At 32.7% G+C, this 18,533-nt stretch overlaps 1 protein-coding gene across 3 annotated transcripts in view; it reads right to left on the reverse strand.

Moving 5' to 3' along the window:
* Positions 1 to 18,533, reverse strand: part of LRFN5 (leucine rich repeat and fibronectin type III domain containing 5) — a 262,635-nt gene that overhangs the window by 124,070 nt on the left and 120,032 nt on the right. For all 3 annotated transcript variants that reach the window (XM_037025545.2, XM_037025549.2, XM_037025548.2), the window contains exon 2: positions 15,781 to 15,953. The gene's annotated coding sequence lies outside the window, so the exon portion shown is untranslated. The remainder of the gene's footprint in view (positions 1 to 15,780; positions 15,954 to 18,533) is intronic.

Raw genomic sequence — 18,533 nt, forward strand, 5'->3', positions numbered from 1 at the left:
GTATATTATAAATGCGAGGCCAACTAGTTCAAAAATCTTACAACAATTATAATTAATACACTCAAGATAGGACATAATATGGAATGATATAAATACTCAACTGAAATCAGAGAAACCAAAATAAGAACACTAAAGAAAATGAAAAGATTTAGTGCAATAAATTGGAAATAGTTAAAACATGGCAGAAATTAATACAACTAATTCAATAATCATTTTAAATATGACTGGTATAAATACTCCACATAAAAGATGGTCAGAGTCACACAGAATCCAAGAAAAGACTAGCACTTACCAAAGGAGAGTGGTGAGGGATGGCAGGTGGGGAGGGAGGGAGAAGGGGATTGAGGGGTGTTATGATTAGTACACATGGTGTGGGGGGATCATGGGGAAGACAGTGTAGCACAGAGAACACAAGTAGTGACTCTGTCGTATCTTACTACCCTGATAGACAGTGACTGCAATGGGGTATGGGGAGGGATTTGATAATATGGGTGAATGTAGTAACCACATTGTTTTTCTTGTGAAACCTTCATAATAGTGTATATCAATGACACCTTAATAAAAATAGAGGTAGAGTCAAATCTTAAAAAATTAATTATATGTATCCTAAAGAAAACCACTTAAAATATAAAGAACATTGATTAAAAGTAAAGGGATAGGGAAAGATTAGACCACAATAACACTAAAAACTTTTGATATAGCTACATTAATTTAAGACAAAACTGAATTCACAAAAGATTATCAGGGATAAAGGCATTACATAAAGGTAAAGAAGTCAATTGTTAAAGAAGACATAACAATATTTAACATATATGCACCTAACAACAAAGCAGCAAAAGACATGAAGCAAGAACTGACAGAACTATAAGGAAAATAGACAATCCTACTGCTATAGCTGGAGACTTCAAATACCCCTCTTTTAGTAATTGATAGATTCAGAAGACAGAAAATAAGACATAACTTTGTCTTTGAATAGAATGGCACCACCAATCAACTTGAAATAATTTATACGATACTTCATCTAAAAGCAGAATACAGCTTTTTCTCAAATGCATATGGATCACCAAGATTGAGCACATCCTGAGCCATAAATCAAACTTTAAAAATATAACAGGATAGAAAACAAACAGAGCATGTTCTCAGGAGACAATTAAAATAAATGTTATTAAATCAGTACTAACAGAAAGATAGCTGGAAAACATAAAAATATTTGGAGATTAAGCAACACAGTTCTCAATGACTATTAGAACAGAGAATTTACAAAAGAACTTAGAAATATTTTGAACCAAATGTAGATAAAAATACAAATAATCAAAAACAGTGAGATACAGCAATAGCATTGCTTATAGGGAAATTTATAGCATGGTATGAATATATTAGAAAAAGATGAGTTTACCTTAGGAAACTTAGTTCATGAGCAACATTAACCCAGAGAAAACAGAAGAAAATAAATAATAAATATCAGAGGAGAATACAATTAAAATGGAAAACAAGAAAATAGAGAAAGTCAATATAATGGGTTCTTTGAAAAGACAATAAAATTTTTAAACCTCTAGCCAGGCAAACCAAGAAAACAAAGAAATAAGATATGAATTACTGATATCAGAAAAAAAGTGATCACTACTAATTTAATGGACATGAAAAGTATAATAAGGGAATATTACAAACAATTATATGCCTACAAATTTGATAATTTGGATGAAGTGAACCAAGTCCTTGAAATGCACCAACTACCAAAATTCACACCAGGAGAAACAGGGAATCAGAATAAGTCTCTATTTCTTAATGACACTAAATCAACAATTAAAAATTTTCTAAAAGAGAAAACACCTGATTCTACCAAACATTTAAGGGGAAATAATATTGACCTACTAACATTCTTCTGGAAAACAGAAGCAGAAGTAACACTCCTTTGGCATTAGCCTAACAGCAAAACCAGACAAAGGCATTGCAAGAATGGAAAACTGTAATATCTGTCTTTAACATAAATCTAAGAATCTTTAATAAAATATTAGTGAATTGAATCCAAATGTTAAAAAATTATACATAGTAAAATATGAGTTACTCCTGGTATGTCAAAGTTAGTTCAAAAGTTGAACATCAATGTTTTATCACATCAAGAAATTAATGAATATAAAAAGCATATATCAGTTTGATGCAGAAAAAAAAAATGGAGTTTTTCCCCTCTAAAATTGGTAATAATGCAAGGATGTTCCTATTCCTATTCAACAGTGTACTGGAAGTCCTAGCTAGTGCAACATGACATGAAAAGGAAATAAAAGTTATACAGGTTGGGAAGGAAGGAACAAACTTGGTTTATAGGTGATCCATAGAACAATAAATCTCCTGGAATTAATAAGTGACTACAAATCTAACAAAATATGTATAGGATATCTAGGGAATCTGCACATGCATAACAATATAATTATTTGCATAGCCTTAAACTCAAAATAGTTAAGTATCCATCAAAAAGAGAAGAGATACATTTTATATACCAATACAACAGATCATTATACAGCAATGAATATTTATAATTTGCAACACAGTTGGCCCTTGATGTAGGTGGCAGTTAGGGGTATGGACCTTGCATAGTCAAAAATCTGCATATAATTTTTGACTCCTCAAAAAGTTAACTCCTAATAGCCTTCTGTTGACTAGAAGCTTTAATGATAAAAAAGTCAATTAACACATACATGTTATATGTATTGTGTTATATACACACACACATATATATATGTCCAAAATTTTTTCCGATATATATATTGAGAAAAATCTATGCATAAGTTCCTCCTTGCAAGTTAAACTCACAGTGTTCAAGTAAAAACTGGATATACCATAACTGAAACACATCTCAAAAAGCATAATATTAAACCAAAGAGGTAAGGTACAAATGGCAAGTACATTCCTTATTAATCCATTAGTCCACTAATTCCTAATTAATCCATTCCTATAAACTTTAAAATATAACTAGAAGCATACATAGGAAGTAAAATTCTAAAAGGAAACAAATTATTACATAACTTAGATCATTATGCAGTTGTGAGCTTAGTGACAAAAGGTAACACTACAGACAGAAGGGCCATGACAATGTTCTATGCCTTGAACTAAGTGGTAGTGTCAGTTATTCACATTACAGTTATTCATTAAAATGTACACATATTGTATGAACCTTTCTGTAAGTATTAAAGGTTATAATAGGATACCTAGGGATTTTTCAGGAAAAACACATTTTTCAGGAAAACAATAAACCATACCATAAAGATAATAATCATAGCAACAACCATTCAATGGGAGTAAACATCAGTAGTGAAGGCAATGATGATCAAAGAAATAAACTAGAAGATAGGAAACCAAGATATTTTATCTGTAAAACAGTAAGAACAGTCCCAAGGGGACTTGCAATTTTTAAAGTTAGACCCTAGAAAAAAAATAAACCAGTTTCTCCAACAACTGTCTGCATGAGCTCAGACAAATCAAAAAATATTTTCTTGGCCCCTAATAATTTGATTGTAAATGAAGAAAGTCATGCTGTTTTAAAATTTGATTCAATTATGTAAATATGTGCTAACTTGCTTACCTATTTTTAAAAAATGTATTTCCTACTTCCTTTCTAGATTCAAACTAGAAATCAGATTGATAATACTATTTCTAGTTATTATAAATATTTTGTATTTAAATATGACAAAATTAACCTTTCTAGAGAGTATAGAGAAGGATATTATTCTGGGGCTGGAGAAAATTTTAATAAAATAAATACTATCAACTTTTGAAGGATTCAAAGCATTATCCAACCCTCCCCACCCCCAAAAAAAGGAACCCCAAAATTTCCTTAGGGTATTTTAATGCTTACTACAATGTAACTTGGAAAAGAAGACCATCTTCAAGACAGAGTCAGAAATGGGGTTGGGGTTTGATGAGTTCCATCATCATGATGCATTAAAACTAAAACTGACTCTCACAACATAAGCTCCCCAACATTCATTCATTACAAAGAGAATGACGAAAAGGACGATTGTGCTTCTGTCATTTGAAAAAGTGTATATACACCAAATTGGTAGTCACCGTAAAATGATTCAATGTAAACATCATACACTATGGCAAAACACGAAAAACAGTTGCTTTAAGGTCAAGAAAAATACAAGACTGACCAAGATCACCATTGGAATTCACCATTATAAGAGATCTCCTAAACTGTTCAATTAGATATTAGAAATATAAGAGAAATTTTAATAATGCTATTTTTATGGATATTATAAATAAAATAATAAAATTGTAAGAACAACCACAAACTACTAAAACTAGTAAAAGTTAATGAAAATTGCTTAGAAGACATAATGAGAAAAAGCAACATTACTATATAGGCAAAATCAATTGAAAAATATTACCACTTTAAAAGAGCTTATGAAGGATTAAAAATGCAAGATGTATAAGGAGAAATGTATAAAATTTTGTCATAGGACCTAAAAAATATTAGTGATATATTCAATGTTTTATACTGAAAAAACATTTCACAACTAAAGTAAAAGCTATTACAGTAAATGTGACTCCAGCAAAATGAATGACTTTTCACCAAACTTGCCTATTCCCAAAATTTAAATAGAATGATAAAGAATAAAAAGCCAACATTAGCCAAGGTAGTTTTGAAGGAGGAGTGGAAGGAGTGGATTCATTAATTTTATAATCTATCAGTATTTATAAATAGAATAATTATATTACAGCATGATATTTGTACAGGGATGAACAAAACAATGAAATAAAATAGAAAATCAAGAAATATATCTATGCATCTATGAAAACTGCATTTGGAAATTTCATTTTGATGGGGAAAGTGTGGATTATTCTACAAACAATATCAGGACACTGGTTATCACTAAGGAAAAAACAAAATGGAACTGAATTTTAAATCCAATTTAATTTCTACACTATACAAAAAAAGTGTGAAGACTTTCAAAATATTAAAAGAATACATAGAAAAATATCTTCAGAGAACAATAGTTTAAACAATGTAAAACACACACACACATATCAAGAACAAAATAAACAATTGATAATTTTACCAGATTAAAATGAAACCATTTTATCTGGGTAAGGAGTTCTTGGTTGATCCTTTTCCTGGGCCTTGGTGTCCTTTGTGCAAATTCCTCTTTATAAAAATGATTTACTTTCTTTGTTTACTACCTTAAAATTAAAGACTGAAATTATTAAAAGGCTGATGCAACTTGGTGACAGTAAAATCACTGAATTAAGAAGACATTCACAGTATGTGAGGACTAATAAATATGTCAGTAACATTTGTATTTTAAAAACTATTTCTGGGTTACTAGTGTGGGTAAGCCCCAGAATGTTTGTAGACCTACACTAAGTAAGACCCTAGAATACTCTTAACTGACACTACAAAAGGGGGCACTGAATGACCCTCTCTCCAATACAACATGAAGCAGTATCATCTCATCCAGATCACCAGTACTGTAGCTGAAGGCTGATATATGCTGTTTCCGCTGACTGAATGGGAAAGGGTCAAATTTCCTTGGGGATATGCAAGGTGTAGGAACAATTACACAGCTTCCACTCTTGTTTCATTTTATTGTGTGGAAACGATCTCTGAATGGGATTGAAATATAAGCTATATATTCCCCTCTCATGCCCTTCTGAGTATCAAGGGTCGTGGTGAATGCCTTAAAGCAAGCTTCATGGTTTGTATCTTGTGAGTGTGTATTCTTTAGGAAGGAAAAATCTTACTCCTACCTCAACCTCTGAACCTAGAATATTAGTCCTTAATGAATACAGTATAACATTATAAAAGTGAAAACATTAGCCATTGATTAGCGCAATATGTGTATGACCAAGAAATCCACAGAAGATCAAAATGCAAAATACATTTTTTAAAAGCCAGTAACATCTGATAAGAAAAACACGATCTAATAGGAAGAGTAATAAAGGATTTCACTAAAAAGGAAATCTAAAATCCAATAACTCATGCAAAGTCTTTCATTTATACTAGTAAATCAAATAAATTCAAGTTAATATGAGTGAGAAACTTTCCCACATTAATTATGGCCTTTCCAAAATGCTATGTAAAGCCTGAAACACATAAGTTCAACAGTGAAACTATGGAAATGTTTATACTAGCATTTTGTTTTGTAGTAAGACTTAATTTTCAGAGAAGTTTAAGGTTCACAGCAAAATTGAGGGGAGGGTAAAGAGATTTCTCACACATTCTCTGTCCCATGCATATATAGACTCTCCTATTATTAATATCCTCCACCAGAGTGGGATATTTGCTACAATGACCGAATGTAAAATTGACACATCATAATTACCCAAAGTCCATAGTCTACATTATAGGTCACTCTTGATGCTTGGAAAAATGTAAAATGACATGTAAATTTGCTATGATATCATACGGTTCTTCACTGCTCTAAAAATCTTCTGTGTTCTATTCACATCCCTGTCCCTAAACACCAACAACCACTATTTTTTTTTCACTGTTTTCATAGTTTCCCCATTTTCAGAGTGTAGTATAGTTGGTATCATGCAGTATGCAGCCTTTACAGATTGGCTTCTTTTAATTATTAATAAGCATTTGAGGTTGATTGAATGGTATCCATATCTTTTCACGGCTTGAGAGCTCATTTCTTTTTAGTGAATACTATTTCATTGTCTGGATATACCACAGGTTATTTATCCATTCACACAGAAGACTATCTTGATTGCTTCCAAGTTTTATCATTTATGAGTAGGGCTGCTATACAAATTCATGTGTGGGATTTTGTGTAGACATATGATTTTAACTCCTTTGGGCAAATATCAAGGAGCTGAATTGCTGCATCATAAGAATATGTCTAATTTTATAAGGATTAGGCAAACTGCCTTCCACATAGGCTGAACCATTGCAGTCCCACCAACAATGAGAGTTCCTATTTCACATCCTCATCAACATTTGGTATTATCAGTGTTCCAGATATGGGCTATTCTGATAGGTGTGAAATAGCATCTCATTGTTTTAATTTGCATTTTCTTCATGACAAATGAGGTTGAGCATCTTTTCGTATGAATATTTGCCATTTGTTTATCTCATTTGGTGAGGTGCATGTTAAGGTTTTTGGCTCATTTTTTTAAAATGTTGTTTATGTTTTTATTGTTGAGTTTTAAGAATTATTTTCATAGTTTGGATAACAGTCCTTTATCAGATATGTCTTTTGCAAATATATTTTTCCAGTCTGTCACTTGTCTTCTTTCTCCTGACATTGCCTTCTGCATTTGCAGAGATTTTAATTTTAACAAAGTCCAGCTTATCAATTATTGCTTCTGTGGACTGTTCCTTAGGTAATGTATGGAAAAAGGCATCACCATATCTGATGTCATCTAGATTTTCTCCTATATTTTCTTCTAGGAATTTTATAGTATTACATAATTGCACAACGTGTAGGTTTCTGATCTATTTTGAGTTAATTTTGTGAAGGTTGTAAGGTCTGTGTTTAGATTCATTTTTTCTACATTTATGTTCACTTGTTGCAGCACCTTGCATTTACCTTTGCTTCTTTCTCAAGGATCAGTTGACTATGTTAATGGGGATTTATTTCTCTGCTCTCTGTTCTGTTCCACTGTTTCTATTTGTCTTTAATATCACTAATACTACACTTTCTTGACTACTGTAGCTTTACTACAGTTTTGAAGTTTGACAGCATCAGTCCTTCAACTTCTTTAATACTGTGCTGGCTACTCTGAGTCTCTTCTTCTCTATATGAACTTTAAAATCAGTTTGTCAATTTCTAACAAAGTAACACAGTGGAATTTTGATTGGGATTCAACTGAATCTATAGATCAAGTTGGCAGGTAATGACATCTTGAGAATATTGAGTTTTCCTCTCCATGAACATGAAATAACTATGTTTTCAGTTGTATGTCTATACAATTTTTATATTGTACTTCTATGAGATCTTTTTAAAAGCTTCAGAATCTATAATTTTTGGTTCATTTAAAGTATTAAATTACCTACTTGGGTTTGTAATACAAAATAATAATTATGGATAATTTTAATCAAACTTATTTCAAGGTTTATTGTTTTCAATTTGTTGTATATCTCCAATTATTCAGAATGATTATACAATTGCTAGTTAATTTACATCCCAGTGAAGTAAAAATTCCTATATGGCTGAAACACAGACTACTAATGTGCAAGGAATTGAAGCATATCAAAACATGCCTAATACTGAAAAAAGAAACAAGATATAAACCCATAGGTAAACATTCTTCATAAGGACTTCCAGTGCCTTGGAGTTGCCATTCTTATTACTTTTAATGTATTTGCGATATGTATTTTAAAAATAAATCCCTGATATGCGTTGCTTCATAGTATTTTGCATAGGAATACATTGTTAAAAATATATATAAGTGGTCTTTGGCTGTTTGGAGTAGGTTAGAGTTTCTCACATAGTAGTACATCATATTGACTGAGATACTATTTTATTAATATTTGGTATTATTTCTAAAAGTGACTCAAATATCCTGAGGGGGGAAAAAACATTAAAGAAAACCTATTTGAACATAACACCTCTCTAGATCTAGATGACAGACTTGTGAATTTCTGAGGTCTAAAACACCTGAGAGCAAAATATTCACCTATTTACATGGGTATCATGTGGCAAAAGTAAATTGAAAGGATAATACCAGGATTGGATACATATTAGCCAGACAAACTTGATGATTGCTGGACTCTTTACTGGACATTTTCTTCACTATCTTCCTTATTTGTCATTAGTTTTCTTCACACGGCATCACAGATCCCTTTACCTGAAAACCCTTCTACAATTGCATAAAGAGTCATATATAAGGATTTTGTCCCCAGACATTTGGAAATCAGGAATATCACTAAATATATATATATATTTATATATAACATGTAAACAGTATTATATATTACATAACATTTATTATATATAATAAAGTGACTCAAATTTGAATGTCTGCCAGACTCACTATTATGTGACTCACACTTGATACCAGTTTCCAGGCTAGAGACCATCTACATATAACTAAATCAATAAAATCCATGAATACTGTGAGTCTACTCTCATTATCACTATGATTGTTACACATAAAGTCATTCCTTAATTGTACCTGGCCTAAAATTTTTAGCTCCTACTGTTCCATTTCAAGATGTGTATAAGTAGTATTGAAAATGCTTCCTGAATATATCCTTAGAAAAAGGAAAACATTAAAGTTACATATAATTTTATTTGTCAGCATTTCCTTTTCCGTACTTTAAGTAAAGAATTCTTATTCTGGGAAAGTTCACTTTTTTTTTCTCTTTATAAATAATGAATGCATGTTTTCAACTGTGAATTATTTCTGTGTTGGAATCATTATTGTAGTAGGTATTGAAATAATCTAAGAGGTTCTCATTTGCCTGTAATGGAACTCTATCTTCAAGATATAAATAAGTAATCAGGTATTAAAAGGTTATTTGATTTCCAGGTATTAAACAATATGTTAAGCCTTCAGGATTTGGAATAGTAATTCATATTGGCATGCAAGTGATCAAAGAAGAAAAGTAGATTCTTATTGTGGATTTAGAATTACTTGACACTGAGAGGAACAGTAACCTTAAAAGAAAAATTGCTTTCAACTCTGCAACAAAGCTTTCACCTCAGTTGCCAAGTCTAATGTGCCTGATCTTCTATTTTATAAACATAGGAGACAATACATTTTTATGTCAGTTAAGTCACACTTAGAATATTCCTAACAGTTCGAACATGAGGTTAATTAGACAAATGAGATCAAGCTACCATCCTGCAAGGTCACAGCCATCCTCTAGCTTTATATATGTAATCAGAGTGATGGAAGAGGTCACCATTTGAGACTAACCCGTAAGTCATCTACTGCTTGTCAGCATCCTCAGTGGTGTGCTTTGTTAATCCTCTCTTGGTCATAAAATATCTTCAACACCAATGAGGTTTTCAAACATTTTAGATATGAAGTACTTTTGCATCAAACCATATTATTTAAGTTGTGCTGTTTAAATTGCCATTTTTCAAAATCAAGTCTCTAGGTTTCTGTATTATTAATGTTTTCAGCTAGTGATGATACATCTACGAAATCCCTGATTTTTTTTCACACATTTCCTGCACCTCTAACTATAAGTTACATTGTGTTTTTCTCCTTCTAAGTCATTAGTACCATTAAGTTAGTGTTTTGGATCAATGTAGCATACAAAGATTCTTCCCGTCTGTGCATTTCTTCCCATCCCATTGTTCATGAGTTTTGTCTAAAAGAAAACTTGTACTGTCATTTTTTTTTCCTTACTGTGAAGTAATATTGATGGCAGATGCCTCAGTTTACACAGAGAATTCTAAATCTGACATATGCTTAAATACTCCTAGTGAACCCACAGTGGTATAAGGGAAGTTAATGGTACAGTCGATGGAACAGGGTACGCAGCACAATAACAGGGATAATAATTTAGGTTGAGTCCATACAAACTGGGTTTTTTTCTAGTAGGTTTCAGAGCCAATGCTTTGCAATTAAGACTGTTGTCATGCATTTGTGTCAGTTGCCAGGAGTACTCTCCACATGACATCAATCTCTCCTGGTCCTAAATGAAAAGTAATCATCTCCTAACACAAAGCATTTATTCAGACCTCTTCTCAGGACACTACTAGCAATCCACAAGGCCAACACTAACAGTAGGCAGAGAGAGCACAGGCCTTTCTACATCAAGAACTGCCAGCTAAGACATTTTTAGTTTTGGTGTCAGTACTTAAGGGCTTTTGGGAGAACTGTGCATTATCTCTCTAGCTTCTGGAATTTTTACCTAAATGAAACAACACATCAGCACATTAACAACAATAGTCCAATGCTGAAACCTATCTCTGAGGCCCAGAAAAATTCTACTTAACAATAAGCAGCATATTTACATAATCTCAGATGGAAATAGCCTCTTTTTACCACTGAACTCATACAACTATTTGTAGCTTTTCATCACTATCTTATGACAGTTATTTCTGCCTTGTATTTCTCTTACCTCTTCTACTGATCTGTAATTCATTTTGGGGTAAAAATTCCAGTTGGGTTCATTTGTACCTGCTTCATAACAACAAGTAGTACAAGCTCTCCATCCATCACTTATTGGAAAACAAAGCCTTAAAGAATGGTGCCGAAACCAAGAAGGGGAATGGGTAGTACTGTAAAGGCACTGGAAAAATGAACACCTACTGACAATGGTTAGCCTGAAGTAAAACAGGATCAAACTTGGACAATAGGAAAATGCAAATACAAAAGTGAAAAGATCTAATAGTTGGTATTTAAAAATTCTGTTCTAGTTGATATCTTTAGAATCTTTCTTTACTAAAATTAAAAAGCAAAGGAATGCTCATGTTTTACATGATGAGAGAAGACCTATGTTTTACCAGCCAATGTCTTGGATTTAACATTCTATCTAAACGTTTAAATATTCCTATTTAACACTTGCCATTGTCAATACAGAATCAAAACAAGTTCATGCTGCTACCTGCAATGCTGTTAGTTCTAGAAATACAGAGGTCTGGCTCTTGTCAGTAGAATCGTAGTTTCAGGCACTTTATAGTAAAAGCCACAACAATTTTAAGGAAATCAATCCCAGTAAATCATTCAAGAAAGAAAAAAAAAGTTGGCAGAAAGGCAAAATTTAAGCAGTAATTTTCCAGTGCCAACTTTCCCTTCCATTACAATTTTCTCACCCTGACACTCCACTGACTTTCTTCAGATCTCAGAGACTTTCTGTCTCTCAACACTCACACACATATACACACACACCCAAAGAGAGAAAGAGCAGGAGAAATAAGGAGACAGAGTGACTCTATGCCTGCCTTCGTGGTGCCTAAAGAACAAAAAGGAGTTTCAATGATGAGCAAAATGGACGTGGATCATGACCTTATAGTGCTTACATTTTAGAAGGGAAGTCAATATCAGTGAGATAACTTCACAAAAAGATATAAAATTATAATGAATTAATTACAGTTATATGGTGCTATGTGACCATACAATAATAGGAGATGATCTGGTCAGATGGAGCAAGAAAGGCTTCCTTCAGGAAGTGACTACTGTGTTTAGATACAAGGCAAAAAGGAGTTGGGAGTGGTGATCTGCTTAGGGAGAAACAACCTAAATTATGCAAAGTCCTTGGTGGGAGGTCACATGACATGGAAGAAGGATTAAAAAGCCTCTGTGTCTGGAACTCAGGGAAGGAGGGGAGCCTGGCATGGGATGAGCTGGAGTAATTAGAGAAATGCTAATCATGTGAATACGGTAAACCATGATAAGGAACGTTGTCTGCATTCTAAGAGAAATGCTCTTTAGAGGTATGTCATCTCAATTTTCTGTTTGTAAAGCTTTCTCTGGCTGCCTACAGAGAAGAGCAGAACAGGTGCATCAGTGGATGGGAGTAGATAATATAGGAAACCTTTTGGGTAGCTCAGGGGAGAGATTTTGGTAGTTGGACCAGGAAACTGATGCTCCCAAATAAAGAAAAGTGGACAAATTCAAGAAATCTTTTTGTAAGTAAATATGGTCAGTTTAGGTGAAAGAATTTGTGGAATAAAGGAAAGAGGTGACAATACGATTCCTATTTTTCTGGTATGTAGTGAGGTCATTTATTGAGCTCAATAATACAAAAGAGTGTATTTGGAGAGATGACCAAGAGCTTAGCTTATAACATTTTAGAATTAAGGCACTTAGGTAATTAGATACATTCATTTGGAAATGACTAGTACTGTCTGTAAGGATCATTATAAAGTTTGCTTTTTTTGAGAATTTTTTTATTCTTCCTTCTTTTCAAAGTAAGCACTGCATGATATAACATGCCTCCTCTTTGCCCTCCAGGATTATTGAACCTAAATCATGTAACCACTTTAGCATTGATAGTTAGCACATTATTTTGTCCTATTGACAACAGTTTCTATCTGTGTTCTGTGGCTCAAATATTTGTTATAATTTCAAATATATAAATGTATACCTAATGATAAATAAGCATGAAAAATAGCTCTCTGGTTGAGAACATATCAAATTTGCTAAACTACCTCACAGAGATAGTATGAAAATCAAATAAAATAATGTTTATTAAAAAGTGCTGAAAGGTGTCAAATAATGTGTTGGTCATTATAAGTGGTTTTGCCCTATCAATATTATCAGAGCTGATAATGTACAAGTCCTTAAATATAGGGCAATTTATTTCAGAAAAAGTATTTTAAATATTACATATTTCATGTTATTAAGGACACTTAATATTTAGTGGGTACATCAGCCTTGTAGAATGATTGTCATTGCTGCTATGTGTATAGTAAATTATCTTTAGAGACATACATGCAAATATGTATATTTACACAGACATGCACATCTCCTGTCCTGACATTATTTTTTATTGCTTAAATTTATCAGTGCTTTAGTTAAACAAGAAAGAATAGCAGAAACAGACAAAAGTGCGATTTTACTGGCCAAGCTAATTGAAAACGCCACAGCAAGAAAAATAACCATCATAACTACCACCACTACCTTAACTGTCATGCACCAATAACTCACGGATATTCCAGTGCCTCATTACAACCTCTCCATGCATTACTTCCTCTAAGAAAGTTCCCAGTATTCCATTTATTTCTTAAGGGGATTTTAATGGATGTGCTATGAATTTTCAATGAGCTATTTGAAATTTAAGGAACCTAATTAGGAATGTATTTACGTTCTCTTTTTTCAGGGTGATTAATTCCAAGAGTTTCAGCCTAATGTTACTCCCAAGCAAAAAACAGAAAGGGAAAGGGAGGCTCTATTTCCACAGGCTAATGGACTGGTAATTTAAAAAATTAAATTAAGCATTAACTTAGAAGAGTCATTTTCAATATATAAATTATTTCTCTTTAGCCTTCTATGGCCTGGTTAATTAAGTAAATCCTTTGGCCTTGATTATAGCCATTAGTAAATGAAAATGTATTTGAACTCACTATCTTGTGATGTACACTGGGGAATCTATGTCAGTAAATATATTTTCTTTTGCTAACAACTTTCATAAAGTCAGATGTTTTGTTTAGAAAAAGTCATATTTAGCTATGGAAAATGAAAATTCTTTATCTAATTAATTGTTTGGGCAATTAATATCTCTGGAGTTTCATGTGGGTGGGCCTTTAAGAAACAAACCCTATACATTTCCCTGTCTTCAAAATGTGTGCAATCGCTCTAGGTTTAGACACGGCCCTTCATTTCTTTAAGAAAAGTAAAAACATGGAAAAATCCAGAATGCCTTCTTCAAGTTGCTCTATTTAATAAAAAGCTCAAGGACAAAAGCAACCAAAGCAATTCTTAAGAATCATGTATGAAGGGAATACAAGGTAATAAAATATACATAGAAAAAAACTACATTAAAATAAGGATTTGTAAGCTATCTTCTGCATACTCAGAATCATCATTTTATACTACAGTTACAGGTATAATGAATTAATCTCAATATAACTTAAAATATCCTTTTTGTTTATATCTTAAAAGTCGTACTTCTACATTACTCTAAGCACACTACCAACAAGTTACTGGCTACCTGTTTTAAGTTTTATGTACTCAGCAGCACCATGATTCAGAAAAAATTCTTAACAAGTCTCTATGCTCCCTTTAGGACACAGGTATTTCTGTTGCTGGCAGGCATATTGAAGATGTAATACGCTGCAAAATAAAACTAAGATTATTAAGTACCTCTTACCCATTCCCTTCAAGTAAACTTCAATTGCTAAGCACCTAATTAATGATAGCCAATCTAGGCCTTATCAAACCTCTCTATAAACATGTAACCATTGTCATTTTCTGTGTAGTGACATTGTGATACAATTATATCTCTAGGAGAAGTATGTGATGCCTGTATCAAGTATTTGGGAGTAAAGGGAAAAAAGAAACATGTCAAATTTAACTAGAGTTAAATTTCCAAGTATACTAGAAAAATGGCAAAAGAATAGAATAAATATAGGCCAACAAAGCCTGAACTTTTCCAGAGAAATTATCTTTACTTCTCAAATCCTATGAATATAAGTAATCATGTAATCAATGTATGTATCTGATTTATCCAGCAATGAGAAAGCCCAAAGATAAATATGCAGCTGGGAGTTCGGTTTTAGGTGGTGTACAGTACATTACATTACACACTTGGCGGACTCCTCATATTCCCTGATTTCACTTCACTTGCCTACATGTGATTTCCCTTTTTATTTTTCTTTGTATGCATGTTTATAGGTTGCCATAAACTCTTCTTCAGTGACACAGAGAACATGCCATTCAATAAACCAACCAATCAGGGAAAGTGCCATTTCTAACACCAGTCCCTTATCCTGCATAAGAGCACTGGAGATCACAATCATGAAAAGAGCATTCAGTGCATTAAGAATCAAAAGGCCAGGTATTTCATTTCACCTTCATTACTCATTAGCCAAGCAACTTTGATAAATACCTGGTCATTCTGAACCTGTTTACTCATGTGCAAACATTATTCATTTAATCTCTCCCCTGACTATGCCTCAAAGCAGCAAACATAAGTTACGATAATGCGTGTGAAACAATCCTGAAGACAATCAGAAAATTCCATAAAGATAAAAGTTATCAGTGTAAAAAGTGGTAGACTTTGTATCTTCAGAAAGATATAACTCAGAAAAGAAGCGATCAGTGATGAATAATGCTGGTTTTAATTTGTATATTAATCTACAAGACTTCCATTTGGCCTCCCCTAAGTGTTTTTCAACCCACTGGCAATAACCACACGGCACGCAATCAACTCACTTCTGGAGCCGAAAGAGTTCCTCGCTGCTCTGAAGTCAGCACTCGGCCTCGCTGCTGCAGAAGGCGGACAGGGTGAAAGCATCTCCGAGGTTGATTCTGAGGCTGGCGTCAGAAGTAGGGGTGCTCAGCTACCACATGTCTCCCCAGCACCCAGCTGAGGGGTCACAGGGACTCTTCAAAAGAGACAAGCACAAAAAATGTGTATCAAAATATATTTATGAAGTACCTTGGAAAAATATAGTGCTGTTAACTGTGACCAATCTCAAACTAAATTAGGACTATCACTAAATATAAATAGATTTGCGTAATAAGACTTTCCAGTGGAAGGTGCAACAGGCTCCGATTCTAATAGATACGTCAGCAGTTTTTTTTTTTGTTTTTTTTTTTTGGAAGGAGTTTTCTTTTCTTATTAATGAAGGTAGCTTTAACAATCAAAAGATCCATAGTTCAATTTTCTTTATATTTCAATTAATTCAGCTTGCAGGCTAATGTTGGAAAACTGCATGAGTCAACAAATGTTTAATCATCACCTACTATTTCCCAGGTATATGATACTGGGAATATAGAGGTAAATGAATCTCCTAAGTCCTGCCCTTATGGAACTAATTGTCTTATGTTGTGATGCCTATATTTTCTTCAATAGAAACAATCTGTTTTAAGGTTTTAACACATATGTCTATGGAGAAAAGCACAGATGTGCCATTTGTCTTTTAACTTCATGTCAGAAAATTGCTGATTTCTACCTGTTTCTGAGGGTTCCATGTTAACCTAAATAATAATTGATTTAGTTCTATGAGACAGTTCTTAACCTTCTTTTACCTAACATCTGTATAATAGTACCAATTGATATTCTACTACTGTTTTTAGTGAATAGGCTGATTTTTTTAATGTATTTTGAAATGAACTGCCCTTGCACTGTTCACCATGTAAGAACTTATTCACTATGTAAGAACTTGTTCACCATGTAAGAACTTGTTCATTATTCTTCAGAAGTTTGGAGACTGTTGAGAATTAGGCTTGGGGTTGATTAATGATTGTGCATTGAGTCCATACAGAATTTTATTGTTGTTAACAACCATATGATCAATAAATATGAGAGATGCCCTCTCAAAAAAAAAAAAAGCACTGTAATTTTACTTAGGCTATGTATAATTTATTTTATTTATCTGCAGAAGCAAAAGTGAGGAACAATACATTTCCAAAGGATAACAATAAAAAACAGTTATAAAGTGACAGAAAGATGACTTGGCTTTATTGTTTCTATTTCCTCTATTTTTAAAGATGAGTGAATTATCTTATCAAGAGATTTAAGAGGGTGATTACTTTGCTTGATAATTAGGACTTATTTAAAAAAGAAAGTTAAGCTATTGCTTATTTCAGAAATGCTAAAAATCAGTGCGCAGATCAAGGTAAAGTTACATAAAAGTAAATTGTAGTTTATTTTAAACTATATTTAAATAAGATAAATCTGTCATCAATGCTATTTTAAAATTTAATTATAAAATATGTTAATTGTAAAATAGCTCAGACACAAACAACACACATGCCAACTACCCTGAGACAACTATCATTTGCTTTTCATTTATTTCCTTCCATGAATATTTTAAATTATGTTGTATAATATATGTATGCATGAGAGACATACAAGAAATTCAAAAGCAAGTCTCCTTTCAAAGCAAAATATGTCCTTCTCAGAAAGAACCAATTTCACATTTCAGAACATTCTTTCAGAAATATTTCATGCATATAAAAATGTGTGTGTAGATTTTTTTAATAAATGTATAAGAATATTGTGCCTTGTTTGCCCTATTCCTTTCATTTAATACACCTTGGAGAGAGAACATTCCATTTTTATCTTCTACCATCAACCCCATCCATTCTATCAGTGAATATCTGTCATATGCATACAAAATAATCTGTTCATAATATATCCCAGTTAAGCATTAACAAATTTCCAGGATATTGTTATTATAAAATGATATAATCAATGTCCACATAAATTTATCTATGCACATGATTTAATACATGTACAATAAATTCCTAGAAGTAAAATCTTTAGGCCAAGAAGCCTCACTGTTTTTGAAACTCTGATTATGTTCACTTCTCTATAGTAAAAAGGTAGGATAAAGCAAAAGTAAACTTGAATTTATGTTTTAGATTATTGCATTATGGTAGCAAAACAAATAGTTTTAATTAGTATTCTAATCCTCCCCCCAAAAATTGGTGATCATCAGTAATTCCATGTCTTCATTTTAACATGAGCAGCACAGTAACTGCTATAATCCTATCTAAATTCTAATTCCTCAGAGACCATTCTTATGTACAGTTATACCATTTATTAATGGTAACATTTTCCTTATTACAACATCTTTTATTAAGGACTTATTATGTGCCACCTACCCAAAAATATATAGTATCTAAATCAATTTTCCTAAAAATCAAATGAGGTGAATACATAGTCCTATATACTGTTATAAAAAGCATGGATAGAGATAAGTCAGATGACACTGGGCAAGGTCACACAGCCAGTCCCTGGTTCATCTGGGACTCATCCAGGGCTATCTCACTCCAAACCAATGCTCTTCTATCATGATGCAAGTGAAGATTTCAGAAAACCATTGTAGGACTCCACCGTAAAGAAATCCAAATAAGGTGCTACCTTTTAAGTCCATATATTTTGGTCAGTGCAATGCCAAAAATAGGAGATTTAAAATTGTTATTCTAATACCGCAATTCTCCACTGTGCTCTTATG

The sequence above is a fragment of the Manis javanica genome, chromosome 8, assembly GCF_040802235.1.
Source record: "Manis javanica isolate MJ-LG chromosome 8, MJ_LKY, whole genome shotgun sequence".
Classification (NCBI taxonomy): domain Eukaryota; kingdom Metazoa; phylum Chordata; class Mammalia; order Pholidota; family Manidae; genus Manis; species Manis javanica.